Source organism: Anser brachyrhynchus (genome assembly GCF_964034855.1).
Source record: "Anser brachyrhynchus genome assembly, chromosome: 1".
Taxonomy (NCBI): Eukaryota; Metazoa; Chordata; class Aves; order Anseriformes; family Anatidae; genus Anser; species Anser brachyrhynchus.
Window position 1 is genome coordinate 36,699,813 of NC_137694.1, and position 13,930 is coordinate 36,713,742.

The 13,930-nt window shown below is 44.0% G+C and overlaps 1 long non-coding RNA gene across 5 annotated transcripts; it reads left to right on the top strand.

The window, feature by feature from the left end:
• The first annotated feature begins 44 nt into the window (after positions 1 to 44).
• On the top strand, positions 45 to 11,129 carry LOC308188054. 5 transcript variants are annotated; one of them, XR_013945120.1, is made up of 3 exons: positions 45 to 1,255; positions 1,863 to 2,015; positions 2,500 to 3,459. It is a non-coding gene; the product is annotated as an uncharacterized lncRNA (long non-coding RNA). The 5 variants fall into 5 exon arrangements; XR_013945121.1 differs by having other exon boundaries at positions 1,239 to 1,362; XR_013945122.1 differs by lacking the exons at positions 45 to 1,255; positions 2,500 to 3,459 and adding exons at positions 1,372 to 1,741; positions 7,229 to 11,129.
• Positions 11,130 to 13,930: the final 2,801 nt, after the last annotated feature.

Sequence of the window (13,930 nt, forward strand, 5' to 3'; positions counted from 1 at the left end):
CCTCAGCATTTTCTCATTCTGGGGGTGAATAATTGGTACGGACTGGGAGGTGTGGGGGAGAGATGGAAGTAAAACACTACGTGCAAGGCTTTCTTTTTCCAGAGAGAAGCTTTCCAGCGAATTTCAGCAAAGTTTGCGTGTGATATCGTGTCCCATTGGGTTTGAGTCTTAAATGGGAGATAAAAATAAACTTCTTTATGTTCTGTGAATAGATCACTGAAAGAGTGATTTAGGAAGAAGGAAAGCTAAGCCCTTTTCCCTAACCATCCATATGTTTATCATATGCGCATGGGAGCAGACAGGGACTTCTCACCCTGGAGAAGGAGCTAAAGCACGGGAGAAATTCCCAGGGACTTGGAGAAAATTTGGAGCTTCTGCTCTTTCTTTTCTAGAAGCTCTATTCTCAGGAATCCCCAGACAGACACACACACAAAAAAAAAAAAGGTAGCAAAAGATGAATTATGTGCTGGAACAATAGCTGGGTTTTAAAAGGAGTTTATGTGTGGCTTGGCAGGGCTTTGTGCTGGATCCCTCCCTGAGAACCTGCTGGGACTTCCAGCCCGGCACCAGGCAGTTCTGGGTGTACGACTAAGTTCACGAACGAAACTAAACTTTTATCTAAACATCTGGAAAAAGGGTCATTTTCAGGTATTTGAGTATTCAACAGGAAGTCACCTATGCCAGCAGGGTGATGCCAGGCAGGCCAGAGATATATATCTCCCTTTGCTTCTGAAGATCAATAACAAATGCTCTCCCCTCCTGCATTTACACCCACGGTTTCCAAAAAAAAACTCAGCTGTCCTTACGAGTTACGATAAAATGTGGTGGTTGGAGCATTCACCTGAGAGGTTAAAGATGTATATGCGAAGCTGGATCATGACACAAGAAGGAATTCAAGACGCGATGTAGGAAAAAAAATCTAAAAGGGTGTGGGGGGTGGTGACAGGGTAGGAGACAGTCCCAGGGTTTGCTTTCCTGTCCTAATAGGAGTCCTGTATTTTATGTGAAATGTCCATTGGACAGGAGCCCTTGCAGAAGGCATCCACAGGTGTCTGCATTAGCCACGGAGCTGGAGAGCAGCTCCCCCACAGAGGCACTAGCACCTGGTGCAGCGTGCTGAGCTCCACGGCGTGGGTGGCTGCAAACCTCAGAACCAGATGCTAACAGGTGAAACCCATAAAAACAATCCAAGTGCTTTTTCAAGCTTACCTGGGGAGCAGTAAAGCATCTCCCCTCATCTTCCTTATGCTCTGAGGTGCTCTGAGTCTCAGACCCAGGAAGGATATGTAGCGCTCCATGGATGCTAGTCCATTAGGAAACTGCCAAATAGCATTTTCACTTCACAGATCCCACCCCAAATCTGTAGGCATTAACCTCAAATTTCAGTGCTGCTTTTCCAGCAGCTGAAATGAAATGCCTTGTCCTGCAGTCCCTGCTCCCTCAGCTGTTTGTGTAGCACTGAGGGGCCACCAGCATGGGTGCACCCCTGCATGTGCTGTGGCATCCCAGGCACAGCCTGAGCACTGGCTACCTTCCCCTCTCCCATTTACAAGTCTTTCTTTTAGATTTTCTGGGCTCCAGCTGGATCTGAGAGCTCTGAGCAGCTGTGAAGCTGTATCTGACTAGAATACCATGACTGCTTTGCCAATGCTGAGAGAGAACATAAATGTTTAGGAGATTTATAGCTGTAGGAGTAAGGTGGCACACAAATTTGAAGCTGAGAATGGTTCTTGTAGGACCAGTATGTTTACCCGGTTCCTTGAAAAGTCTACCCAAATAATTTGAGAGCTAAAAATGATTGTTTCGGAGCACTTTCATAGCCGCAGACAATTTTAGCATCTTGTTAATTGCATATTTTGCAGGAACGTTACTTTTGGCTCAGGAAGAGGCCACAAGATGCATTGTTTGTTACTGAAGTTGTAGTCCTGGTGTCCTGCGTGACTTTCTCCAGACGAGAGGTGCTTCTCAAAACTCTCCGGCTCTTTTCAGTCGAACTCTGATCTTCCAGCTATGTGGTACGTAGGTCTGCTCATGACTACCCTCGCACAGGTTGTCATGGGCTTTAAGCAGTTGCTTGCTCAAGGACAAAAGGACAAAACTAATTGTGAAAGACAATTGTTATCTGTATTTCACAGATGGAGATTTACAAAGTTCTTTGACTGAGGTCACCTAGCTGTTTCCACGAGAGCAGAGGACTGAACCCAATGCTCTTCAGATCAGAGAAGAGCATGACCACGGTCTAGTTTGCTCTCATTAAAATTTCCATGCGTGGCACGGAACAATATATACAGCACAACATTGCTTGATTGTTTTATAATGGGCTCAGTTTAGTAGATTAACTTCTGTGGTGCTATGGTGTCTTTTCCTTCATTTAGGATGAAAAGTGAGCTAGAAGCCTGTGCTTCTTTTTATTTATGTATTTATTATTGTTATTAATACAAGTTTTTTTAGAAGAGAAAGGGAAGGGGGAGGCTTTTTTTTTTTTTTTTTTTTTTTAAGAAATCCTATAGATGAGACCCATCTGGCAAAGACTGATGTGCACTCTTACCTCCTGTCTGTGATGGACACCTCACAACTAGTTAACACAAGCACAGCCCTGCTGAGCCTGGACCCACTGTTGTAAAGGGTGCCTTATGAGATTATGGCTTAAAGGTATATGGTTTCTTTGATCTTGTAAAATCTGCATCAGGCTATGGAAGGAAACATTTGACTTCAGGACTTCTGTTGTTCAGGTATCAGGGTATTTAAATAATTTCCTGTTTTGTTTCTTTCTTTCTTTCTTTCTTTTTTTTTTTTTTTTAATAATTGTGAGTAGGGGCTGAAATGGATAGAAACCCCACTTAATACTCCGAAGAACTGAAAGAGGCCAGCTTACTGTGGAGTCAGACTTACTTTGTGAATTTGGCTTGGCTGATTTAACTTGAAAATAATAATGCACACAAATAAGAACCTGAACTCCTTCCCCTAGGGTTTCCTGCCCTGATCTTTTGCTTGAAGAGACAATTCCCATTTTTCATCTCTCTCAAAACAAATTAGGCCCACATGCCAGCATGACTTAGTGATTATGTAGTAATTACCTTGAATATTTATGCAGGATTTCAGTAGATAAGCTCAGGGTGAGTCATCAGAGGGATTTTATTCTCTTGCACAGTTTAGTCCCTAACTCCTTCTTAAAAACATCTTTTTAAAAACATCTTCTTAAAAACATAGTTTCTACTGAAATGCCTTCTGCTCGGCTTGGATTTCTACAAGACTTTTATGCTGTCTGCATTATTGTTCTTATTGCAAATGACAATTTTATGAGCCATTCAGTGTTTGAATAGCTCTTTTATTTGCATCAGTTAAGACTGTATTTTGATTGAGAGCTACAGACTTTATCTTGGTGTGTTCAACGTGGGCATTAAATCACAGAAATAAGATTTGAATTAGAAGGAAAAGTAAATCAGAACTTAAAAGTAAGACTCTGGCTTTGTATGACCCTCCATATTAAGGCAAAAAGAATGTATGTGTCTAATTTGTTTGCCTCAGTCTTCCTGACGTAATTACACTTCATTTATTTTTGTTGTTTTTTTCTTTAAAAAGTGCAAGACCAAAATTTCATGTTCTAAGTTCAGTTTTTGTGTCTCTTCAAATGAATAAGAATTTGTAAATGGTTTCAGATTGCTTCCTTTTTTTTTTTTGATGTTGTTTTGTTTTGTTTTCCCAATTCATTGTAAGTTTTCCTTACCTCGGTTCTACTCTGAATCATAAACCATAGGTCTATAGGTCTGGGATGACTTTCTTTCAATTGCTGACAATAAAAAGGAACATTTTATGTCAGCTTGTGACACTCTTTCATAACTGAAGCATGCAGAAAGGCTTGTCTCTTTTTTTGTGCAGGGAAAAAAAATCTGTTCTTTGACTTTCGTTTTTTTCCAGAGTATAACTGCTACATACCTGCAAATGAAATGTATATGCCTGTTTTGCAGCTCCTCAGTGCTGTCACGGTGTGCTGCTAAATTAGTGACCCTGCATTTCTTTTTCCTAAATGAAGCCTCTTGTGCAGCCAGGTTTTCATGGCAGAGCTTGCACACAGAGCATCTAGGACTAGGTGCCACGTGGCAAGAGCTTTCTCTCCTAGCTGTGCCGAGGGGTTCTCTGCTCTTGCACTCACGCCTGTAACTGTTTAATATGAGAAATGGGGATTTCGTGTGTTTGATTGCAGCAGTAGGAACCCGAAGTGGCTACTTTTAAACACTGGATGCACGCGGTCCAGATCATGCCCTGGTGAGCTAGTCTGTGGCAAATTTTCAAGGGAGCTATCTTTGGCTAGTCTTTCAATTTTATTTTTTGACCCATCTACTCTGTTTTGTTTCTCAGTTTCCTTCATTTTCTCACATCTGTTTTTCTCCTTTCTGTGCTCGCTTCCCATGTCATTATATTCCTTTAATCTCTCCGATTTTCTCTTTTTTTTTTCTCTTTTCATTTTCAACAGCAGTCTCTCTCCCTTTCTCTCCTCTTTCTCTTTCCTTCCTGTTGTTCTTGCCATCCCCCAAACCTGCCTGCTTCTGGCTTTTGTACCCCCACACCTTCTCCCTCTGTCCTGCTCTGCTGCTGTATTTGGCAGTTGATTTCTGTCAGGCAGCCCAGCCAAAATTGCAGCTAAAGATGGGCTTTTTTTTTTTTTTAAATCAACTGGACTAGTAATAATTGCAGTTTGTCGCACATTCTCAGTGGGAAATGTTTTGTGAGTAAATCTCAGTCAATCATACTCTGGCACTGGAATAGGCACCTTGTTTAGTCTAGGGGCACTGCAGAAATTGGCCTTACATCTTTGCTTTCAAGCTGCATTTGAGCCCTGTTGTGTAATTGCCATTTGCGTGCCAGAGGGATTGCGTAGGGGTGCTACCCAGATCAAAGTTGCGTTCATCTGGGCTTGGGTGCATTAGCTGTAATTAGTAATGTAATTTTAGGAGACAATGCCACATTTGTAAGGTGAACTGAAACTACAGCAGCACTTCGGCCGAAAAGCAGTGGTGGTGCAGTCTGTTCCTCTCCCAGTAGCAGAAACTAATTGCAGTGGGAGGTATTCGTGTTCTACACACACACAAAAAATCTGACATATTTCCAAACTAGCATGAAACACTAACTGAAATGTAGGTACTTTAGGTTTGTGGCTCTTACCAGGTGGAAAGAAAATGCTGCAAGGAGTGGGTGTTTGCTTTGTGCTGGGCAGGGAAATGGGAGGTAAGTGGCCACCTGTCAGAGTGAAAGGCAGTAGGATTTGGGGGAGGTATTTCAGGTTCCTGTCTGCCTGCTCATCAGCTTGTTGCTGCTCTTCCTCTTCTACGGACAGTCCTGCTTGGACATTTCTTTCTGTGCTCAGAAAATGCCAAGTCACCAAGCCTAGATTTCACCTGTCCCCCTATTTAAAAACAAAATATAATAATAATAAAAGTTTGAGTGTTATAAACATTATGGTAGGCAATTTTTTTGCCCTGCTATCTCATCTTGCTCTCTTCCCCATCCGCTTCCCCGTTTTGACGCAAATGTCCAGCAAGGAGAGGGGCCAAGACCCTAAGGAAACTCTGCAGCCCTAAGGGGTTATGGTCACTGCAAACCATGGCTGTGTGCAAAGCAAGTCACTAATTAATGACAGGTGGGATTAGGAATATTGCACAGCGTGGCAAATCGTGGTGAACTTGTGCCTTAATTTGCAGTGGGTCTTGCAAATGAAAAGGTATCCAATGAGGCATGGTTTTTGGACCTGCATATCCAAGGGGCTAAATTATCTCAAATTCTAGGTGTTTTCAGGTGCAGACATGGAGTAGGAGTTTGGATCTGAGCACTACGTGTGATGCTTTTGCATCCCAAGAATTGAACTGATCTGTGCTGTATCTTTAAGACCAAACCAAGTCTGGAGGAATCACTCCGGCTGGGCTTCTCTGACGTGGATAGCTTTTTATTGTCTTGAACTGATCTCCACACAACGAGCAGAACCAGAGCACACACTGAGGGACAGTTCATAGCTGCCTGAGCTCCTGTTACAGATCTCAGACATCAGGGGGTGCGAGGCAGTGTCTGGGTCCAAGTACGGACTGGAGGTACGGATTCTTTCCATCCTCGGAGAATCCACACCTTCCCTGAATGCCTGGACCAGTGTTTGACCACCCTCGTGGTAATTCATGCCCCTCTCCCCCCACATTTACTAACTTGGAATATCCTTTGCTGCAGCTTATGGCTGCTGCTTCTCGTGCACCTCCTGGAGAAGTCTGGCTCCATCCTCTCTGTACCTCCCCTTTCGATGCACCTGCTGGAATGGCAGCAAAGAAGAAAGAGAGAAAGCAAGGAGGGAAAAATGCTTTGTGTTGCTTAAATCTGGTAACGGGACATACTGCTGCAGCAGGAGCAGTGACAGTGAAAAGCCCTCTGAGGGGTCCGGGGCAGACTGGGTGTTTTCTGTCCTGGTAGCAGGCCAGTGGGAGAAATGGCAGAGGCGCCCAGTTTAACCAGATGTAACTGTGAGCAGACAGGGACAGGGAAGGGGAAAAGGCACTGGTTTCATGCACAAGCTGATTTTTAAAACGGGTACGTTTAGTTAGTGCAGAAGTGCTTGTGGACTGGGCTTTTGCTCTCCGCTGAATGCACTAAACCTAACATAAAGACAGAAATATATTGGACTGATGTTCTTCCCTGAATATGCAATAAAATATGGGGGGGAAAAAAAGAAAAGGAACTAAGAAAAATGACCGTTATTAAAAATCAGGTTTTCTAAGAAAAAAAAGATACAATTTATTACTTTTGTACACAGACGTATTACTATACCAATGTGAAACAAATTATTTTAATTTAATTGCAATAACATTTTAATCTACTTATTGTTTTGGAATTTGTATTTACAATTGTAAGCTTTCAATTCAAAAGCCCGACACTTGGCTTTTTTTGTTTTCAATGCGCTGTCTCACGTGATTGTCACTCAGTAAGGTTTATTACTCAATTATAAATGTTTTCCTTTTGCAAAGACTCACTGGTGGTAGAGGTATTTACGTAACCCAGGCAATTTGGAACTTACTTGGGGTCTGCAGTAAAATGCTCAGCCAAATGGTTTTGATAGTAAAAGGAACCTCTTTTTTTTTCTTTCTTTCTTTTTTTTTTCTTTTTCTTTTCTTTCTTTCTTTTTTTTTTTTTTTTAATGGGTAGATCACAATGGTGGCTGAGAAATCTTTGTTGCTCCCTTTTCTCCCATCAGCAACACTCATATCCAGGCTGAATAAATCCTTCGACGGCATTCTTTGCTCGTGGCTGTTTGATGTGATTCCAGCAGCTTCAAACACAGGCGGCATCCAAACTGCAAAGAGCCAAAATGGCTGAAACTCCACCGTGGCAGGAGCCTCGAACAGCAGCGGGGCAGGCTGGCAGCACCTTTCAGGACTGAAGATGCTCACCCAGCAGGCAAGGGGGTTTCTGAGTCCCTCTGCTCCTCCGTGACGTGGCAGTGCTTGGAGTGCCTTTCTTAGCTCGGACTTTATTAAGCTGCTCCAAACCAACAAGCCAAGCTCCCCACCAGCATTCGACCACTGTGCCAAGAGGAAAATAATGAGGCCAAAAGCACTGCACAGCAGAAACACGTGGGACTACAAAGAGGTTGGGATTGCCAGAGAGTCCGTCACGGTCATGTCAGGGAGTTAGGGATGGTGCTACTGCAGTGTTTGTTGAGGCCGGTGGAGGAGATATGTGGCTGGTGGCTGTGAGCACCTTCCTTGGACAGACAGCGATACCTCTGATCAGCTTTGGCCACTTCCGAGTGCCACAGGAGGTTGGGGAGCCCAGCTCAGCTGGCTAGAGGGCAGCCACGTGCCTCCAGGGTTGATGCCGTCACTTCTTTCCGAGCCCTCCGCTGGCTGCAGCACATTGATGTCCCCAGAAACCAAGGATGCCCCCAGCAAGTCTCCTTTTGGCCACTTTCTCCTCCTGCTTGCCAAGCCTGCTTTCCTTCAGCCTTTGTCTTTCTCCTTTGCTTGGTCCTCTGACTTGAGAACGTGGCTTTCCTTTTTAGTTCCCTTCTGTGTTTACACTGGGCCAAACTGCCCGCATACTGGATGAGGATGCTTCTGAGTGGAGTGACTTAGGAGCTTTGAATAAAACAGCTCTTGCTGAAAATGCTGATTTGTCAAAAACAACTTTTTATTTCCCATAAGAATGTGGGCTTTTTTTTTTTTTTTTTCTCTGGATAAAAGTGTCTATAGGAAGCATTTCTTGAAACCCAGAAGACTAAAAGCAGACCCTCGCCAAGGACCAGAGAATTTGAGGATGAGTGAAGAGAGTCATTGTTTCTTCCTGTTCGTCCCAGACTCTTTCTTCATTTCTCATGCCTGCGTAATGGGAAGTGCATGAGGTTTGCTACTGCCCCTGCTGAACTGTGGTGTGGATAGAATTTGTCTTCCTCAGCTAGCATTCTGTCACCTTTCAAGAGGGAAAAAATCATTTAAAAACAAAAATCCCAAGTAAGAAACCTCAAATAATTGCAGGAAACCACCACAGAGGTATACAATATCCAGTTGAAGACCTTGTTGAAAACCGCACAGATTATGCTTCTTATATGTGGTTAAACTGTGCCATTAATGTTAAAACTGTTCAAAGCACAAAATAAATTCTGTTTTTTTTCTGTCAAAGTTTGTGGTTCGATGTTCACACATTCTAGGCTCCAGTTAAATGATTTACTGTACAATTTAATGTCTTTCAGCTGTCACTTGCATAAAAGAGATCCCTTGAACGATCTGCCAGCAAATGAAGGCAACACTTGTCCAGGGTGGAGGTTAGCCAGGCCTGGAAAACCCAACTTGCCAAGATATGCAGGAGCAATCACGTCAGCCACCGTGACCCATACGTGGAACCCAGAAAACATACGTGGTGGTACACAGCCACGCGGCTGTGATCAGATCTGCAAAAACACTTCATTTAAAATACGCTGAGCCTTTCACTCTGTCTTTGCAGAGGTTCATGCTGTAGGCATGCTGCTATTCTTTGTCCTTCTTTTGAACTTTTCTCTGTTCCTGAGCTTCAAATGGTGTGATTTTTTGAAGTTTTTCTCAAAACTCCTTCACAAAAGCTTTTTAAAATCCCGATTCTCACATACCAGCATATGGAGGAGAAACAGTTACCATGGGACTGTGAAAAGCATACCTCAGGAGCTCGGGAGCAAGGAAGGAAATAAAAAAGCCACAGCTCATCAGAAATTACACGTTCTGTTGTTTGGCACAGCTTTGGGTTCTTGGCTTTGCCACTAGCTGGGGTGCTGCCGTGCCTCTTGTGCGCAGGGCGTGGGGGCACGAGCAGCACGCGGCGGTGACCCCAGCCACCGACCTGCTCCATCCACCTCTGGGACGTGGCAGCAGCTCTGCAACGCGGGGCAGCACTGCCCTGACGTGCTCTGCAGGACAGAGGGAGGAAGTCATGTGAAACCAAAGAGTACACCTGGACTGGGATTTGGCCCTAGTTCTGGGGTTATTAACCATTTAGTACATTTATGGCCAGCACGAGCTGTTAGACAAAAGCTCAGAGTAGGTGACCATGGCATGGGAAGAACGAGGACCTTGTCTGGTGTCTACTACTCAGGTGATGCAGAATCTGCCTCTGTGCCAGGTAAAACCTAATGGTTACCGAATTCACAGTGAAACACGTGTACCCTGGATCCAGTAAGAAATTTCTTTAGGTTCAGTCTTTCAGCCCCACTGGATGCTTTTGGAGTTATCTTGCGAGTAGCTGAGGAGTGTGGCTAAAATGCCTGTTAAGGCTCTCCCTCTTTCTGCTGATCTGCTGGAGGGCTGGTTGAGGTCGCTTACCTGGCAGAAAACTGCTTTTCTCTTGTGAGGATGGGCTGTGGGGTGGAGGAGAGACCTCTCTTCTAACAGCAGGGAGCTATGTGGCCGGCTCTGCCGGTCCTGTTGAATTGTGTTCAGAGTCTGTCAGTCTGACACGCTTCCCCATGATTCTGAATAGCTCTTGCCGCTTTCTTCTCAATTCTCATAAATTTTCCAGGATCTCTTTTGAAATATGGGTACTGGAAGCAGATTTTTTTTCCCTGGGACTAGCGCAACACCTCTTTAATAACAACATCTGGTTAGGATCTTTAATCCTGTCTGTCACAGAAAATTACATCAACATCGCTGCAAGGTCCTCTCTTGCCCTTTCATGTGAGCGATGATTCAGTACGGTATGAAAAAGAAGAGAGCCACTGTCAGATCTCCACTGCTGCTGCTTTGATGGGTAGCTCAGCTGGGAGAGCTCTGTTAAGCTGGGGAAAGCGGGCAGGATCGCACAGCTCAAGGATCTGGGATGAGCTCAAGGACAGTGGCCAACACAGCAGCCCCAGAACAGCTTGCAAGTCAAACAAACGTTCATGCATTCAGCAGAAGTCACTTCTAGGCTCCAAATACATCCCATAAAAGAGCCAAGTCAGGTTTGTGCCGTGCAGCTGTGCTGTCAGATCCAGAGCAATGAGGCAGCAGCTTTATGGCTACACTCCGGCTTCACAGCAAAATTGAAGTAACACTGTTGTATTGTCTTTTTATAAGAGGAGAAAGCCTCAGTGGAGTGTTACAGTGGATAGGAAGGTGGCGTTAATAACAGAGAAGGTTATAATTAATATATATAATTAGCTTGCAAGATTTTGAAAAGACCCCCTCCTTCCCCTTTTTCAAAGGGACATTCATTATCTTTCAGGGACCTTACTTGTTGAGCTAAGTAAGATGGACAATGCATATCTCCCAGTTAGCCACTTTTTTCCTTGTAATCTCTATTTTGTGGGAAGCTGGAGGGGACGCATTCAAAAATTTATTTATTTACTTATTTTTTTTCTAGGAGAGGATTGCAGAGTTAAACAGAAATGCGGGCTTTCACATTCCTCTTTCCATCAAGATGTGGCATGCAGCAGGTCTTTTATCTTAAACTCTTCCAGAACAACCTTCGCGATGGATCTGAGAGTACTGCAGCATAGCCGGAGCTGTTACATGAGGACACGTCAAATCCACTTAAAAAGTGAAGAAGAATCTAAATATTTAACTACCCTCCTGTCTCTTTTCAGGTACTTTCTGCACTCAGCAGCTCAGCCGTTTGATTTAGGTGTTTGTGTGACTCATTTGCTTCAGAGAAGGCTGGTCTCTCTCAAGCAGAACAGACTCGTCTGAGCGATCAAAACCTATTGCAGTCAAAATACAAACCAACAAACTATTTTCTTATTGTCCCCTAAATCCCCAAGGAAACGCCACATTCAAGGCATTCTGCTGGCCACATGGTTGCTGCTCTCTCTGCTTGTGGGTGGTCCACGAGGTGCTCAAAGCTGCTGCAGTACCATGGTACTGCTGGGGAAAAGTGCAGTCAAAGGCAGTGTTCCTGCAGTACCGAGCGGCTTCTCCTAACAGGCAGGAGTGGGGACTTCTGAGCATATGCAGTTCTGGTGGATTTTCTGTTACTTGCGGTCAATCTGACTTTTGTTCCTGTTATTTACTTGAAGTTACTGAGGTTTAACTCAAAAAAAAAAAAAGAAAAAAAAAAGGAGTAGTAGAGTGAGGAAACCTAAATCAAATGTTTGGTATTAATAAATAATGCATTGTAAAGATGTCCAGGCACAGCTACAGAGGCCCACAAGGTTTATGGTGATCCCAGTTTCAGCTCTTTGGTGGCAACAAAGCCGCGTTTGCTTCCAGAGCATCAGCGCAGCCACCTCACCTGGGGGTGCTGTGGGACTCCACGGGGCACTGGGAAGTTCTTGCTCCCACTGGTCTCTAAGAAACCCAGAAAAGGGAAAAAAAACAACAACAACAATCACCCAATCACCTGAAAAACCCTCACACCATACTGCCAGATGCCAGATGCCAGTTTAGCCAATGATATCTGAAACATCAATAATGTTGAAGGGGAGAAAGTGTCAAACTAGGTCAGCATTTCAACTGTACTTCCAACACAGTATGAGCTGGCCTCTCTGTTCAGGGATAAAATCCTCCAAAGATACACCAGGAAAGCAAGTGTTAGAAGGGATTTATATGGATGTTTTTCATAAGCATCTAAACTGCCCATGAGCTGTGGCTTGGCCAGACATGGTATGCGTGTTAAACCCTGTGAAACATTCACATTTCCATGGAAAGATTTGTGCAACAAGGCTGTTCGTGTCTTCTGATGGGTTACCTGGAAAGGGATTAAGGTACACTTTCTGCAATTAGTATAAATAACAGAATACGTTGCTTTAATTCAAAAAGATAGAGTGCTTTAAAAATATATAAAAACTTTAAATTGTGATGCTTCATTTGAATTAATATCATGTGGATGTTGTGAACTACAGAAAGTCACAGGTAAGCAGTAAATCTGCTCAGCTCTGCAGGCAAGCCTTTTCCAAACCCCGCTGTTCCCCTGCCCTGCTGCTCTCTGTGCTTCAGAAAGTAACCTGAGGGAGTAGAGCACCTGGCTTCTGGTTTGGCTACACACCTTTCTAAACTCTCTTAACAAAGACAGGTATCTTTCCTCTCCACTTTCTGCTGTGATAAGCACCCGTTTAAGAGCGTACGAGAGTTTGCGTGGCACCATGGGGCCAGCAAGGAGCAGAGCTCCAGTGGAAACTTGGCCCTGGGAGCCACGCAGGGATTTCATGCAGCCACCCTGTCAGAGCTGCAACAATGGATCAACTGCAACTGGGACTCATTTACTTGACAGGCTTTTTGTTTGTTTGTTTGTTTAACTAGCTGCTGTGGCATTGCTGCACCTGAAAACATCCTCTGAGGAAATGGTGCTGGTGCAGTTGAGGGCTGGAGAGGGTACTGCTGGTCGAATCATGATCAATGATTATGGTAGAAAATTTCTGCGTGGGAAGTTGATGTAATTTAAGAAAAAATAGTTGTGTTACAGTGCACACACACTGGGAATCTCTGAGGATCATTTTTTTCTTTTTGTAACATTTCTGACCATATTCTACATTTGAGTAATGGCCTTTCCCAAAATCAGTGGTGAAAATAGAAAAACAAAGCAGCAGCACTTAGTGTCTCTGGAACAAATAACAAAATAAATTATTCAGTTTCAAAGAATACACTTGTTATTTTTAAGGAAGCGCTTTCTAAGAAATTGACGGGATCAGGAAAAGTTCAGCCAAAATTTCTGACGAATCTTAAGTCAGAAATTTCTGTATTTTTTCCTGCCATGTGTGACCGATCTCTTCAGGCAATCCTTGTCTCATGAAGAGCAAAAAGCTGGAAAATGTGACTTCTGAATTTACAGACAGCTCCTGGAGCACCCCTGGAAGCACAGAGCAGTAGGTGTGTTTTCTGTTCAGGACAAATTCAGTCCTTTAATAAATGGTTGAATTTGCAAACATGAGGATAAATACACCAGCGTGAGGAAGAACCAAGTGGATTAAAAACAGACATGCCTTGCAAGTGTTTGTTTGTTTACCAGTGTGTTGGACACTCAGCTGAACCAGACTTGTATTTCAAGATAACTTCTCTTCATGGAAACATCACTGGACCCAGAGGAGTCACTTGTCCCATGTAGTGGATGGTGGTTGCACATTTAACCTCATCCTAGTATCAATCTCTTTCTTACATTGCTTTTCATTTAAAAAAAAAAAATCATTTTCGCCCCCCAAAATATTTCCTTTTTTATTTTCTTCTTCCCTGGTTTTCATCACCCGTCTTCTCCTGTGCCTCAGGCCCCCCATCTTTTACTTTCTTAGGACTCTAAGAGGGAGCTTTTGGGAGAGCACTGACTTGGGGCAGCAGCTGGGCTCCTCTCCTGCCCCGCAGGAGAAGCCCTGGTCACACCAGTGCCTGGTGTTTTGCCCTCTTGCCTGCAGATACAGCCAATGATCCTTTCCAAAGGAGAGCTGATGTGCTGAGGAGAGGTCCACAGGCTGCAAGGGCAGAGGTAAGAGAAGAGGGGGGTGCTCTGGCGACTGAGGTTTGCTCCT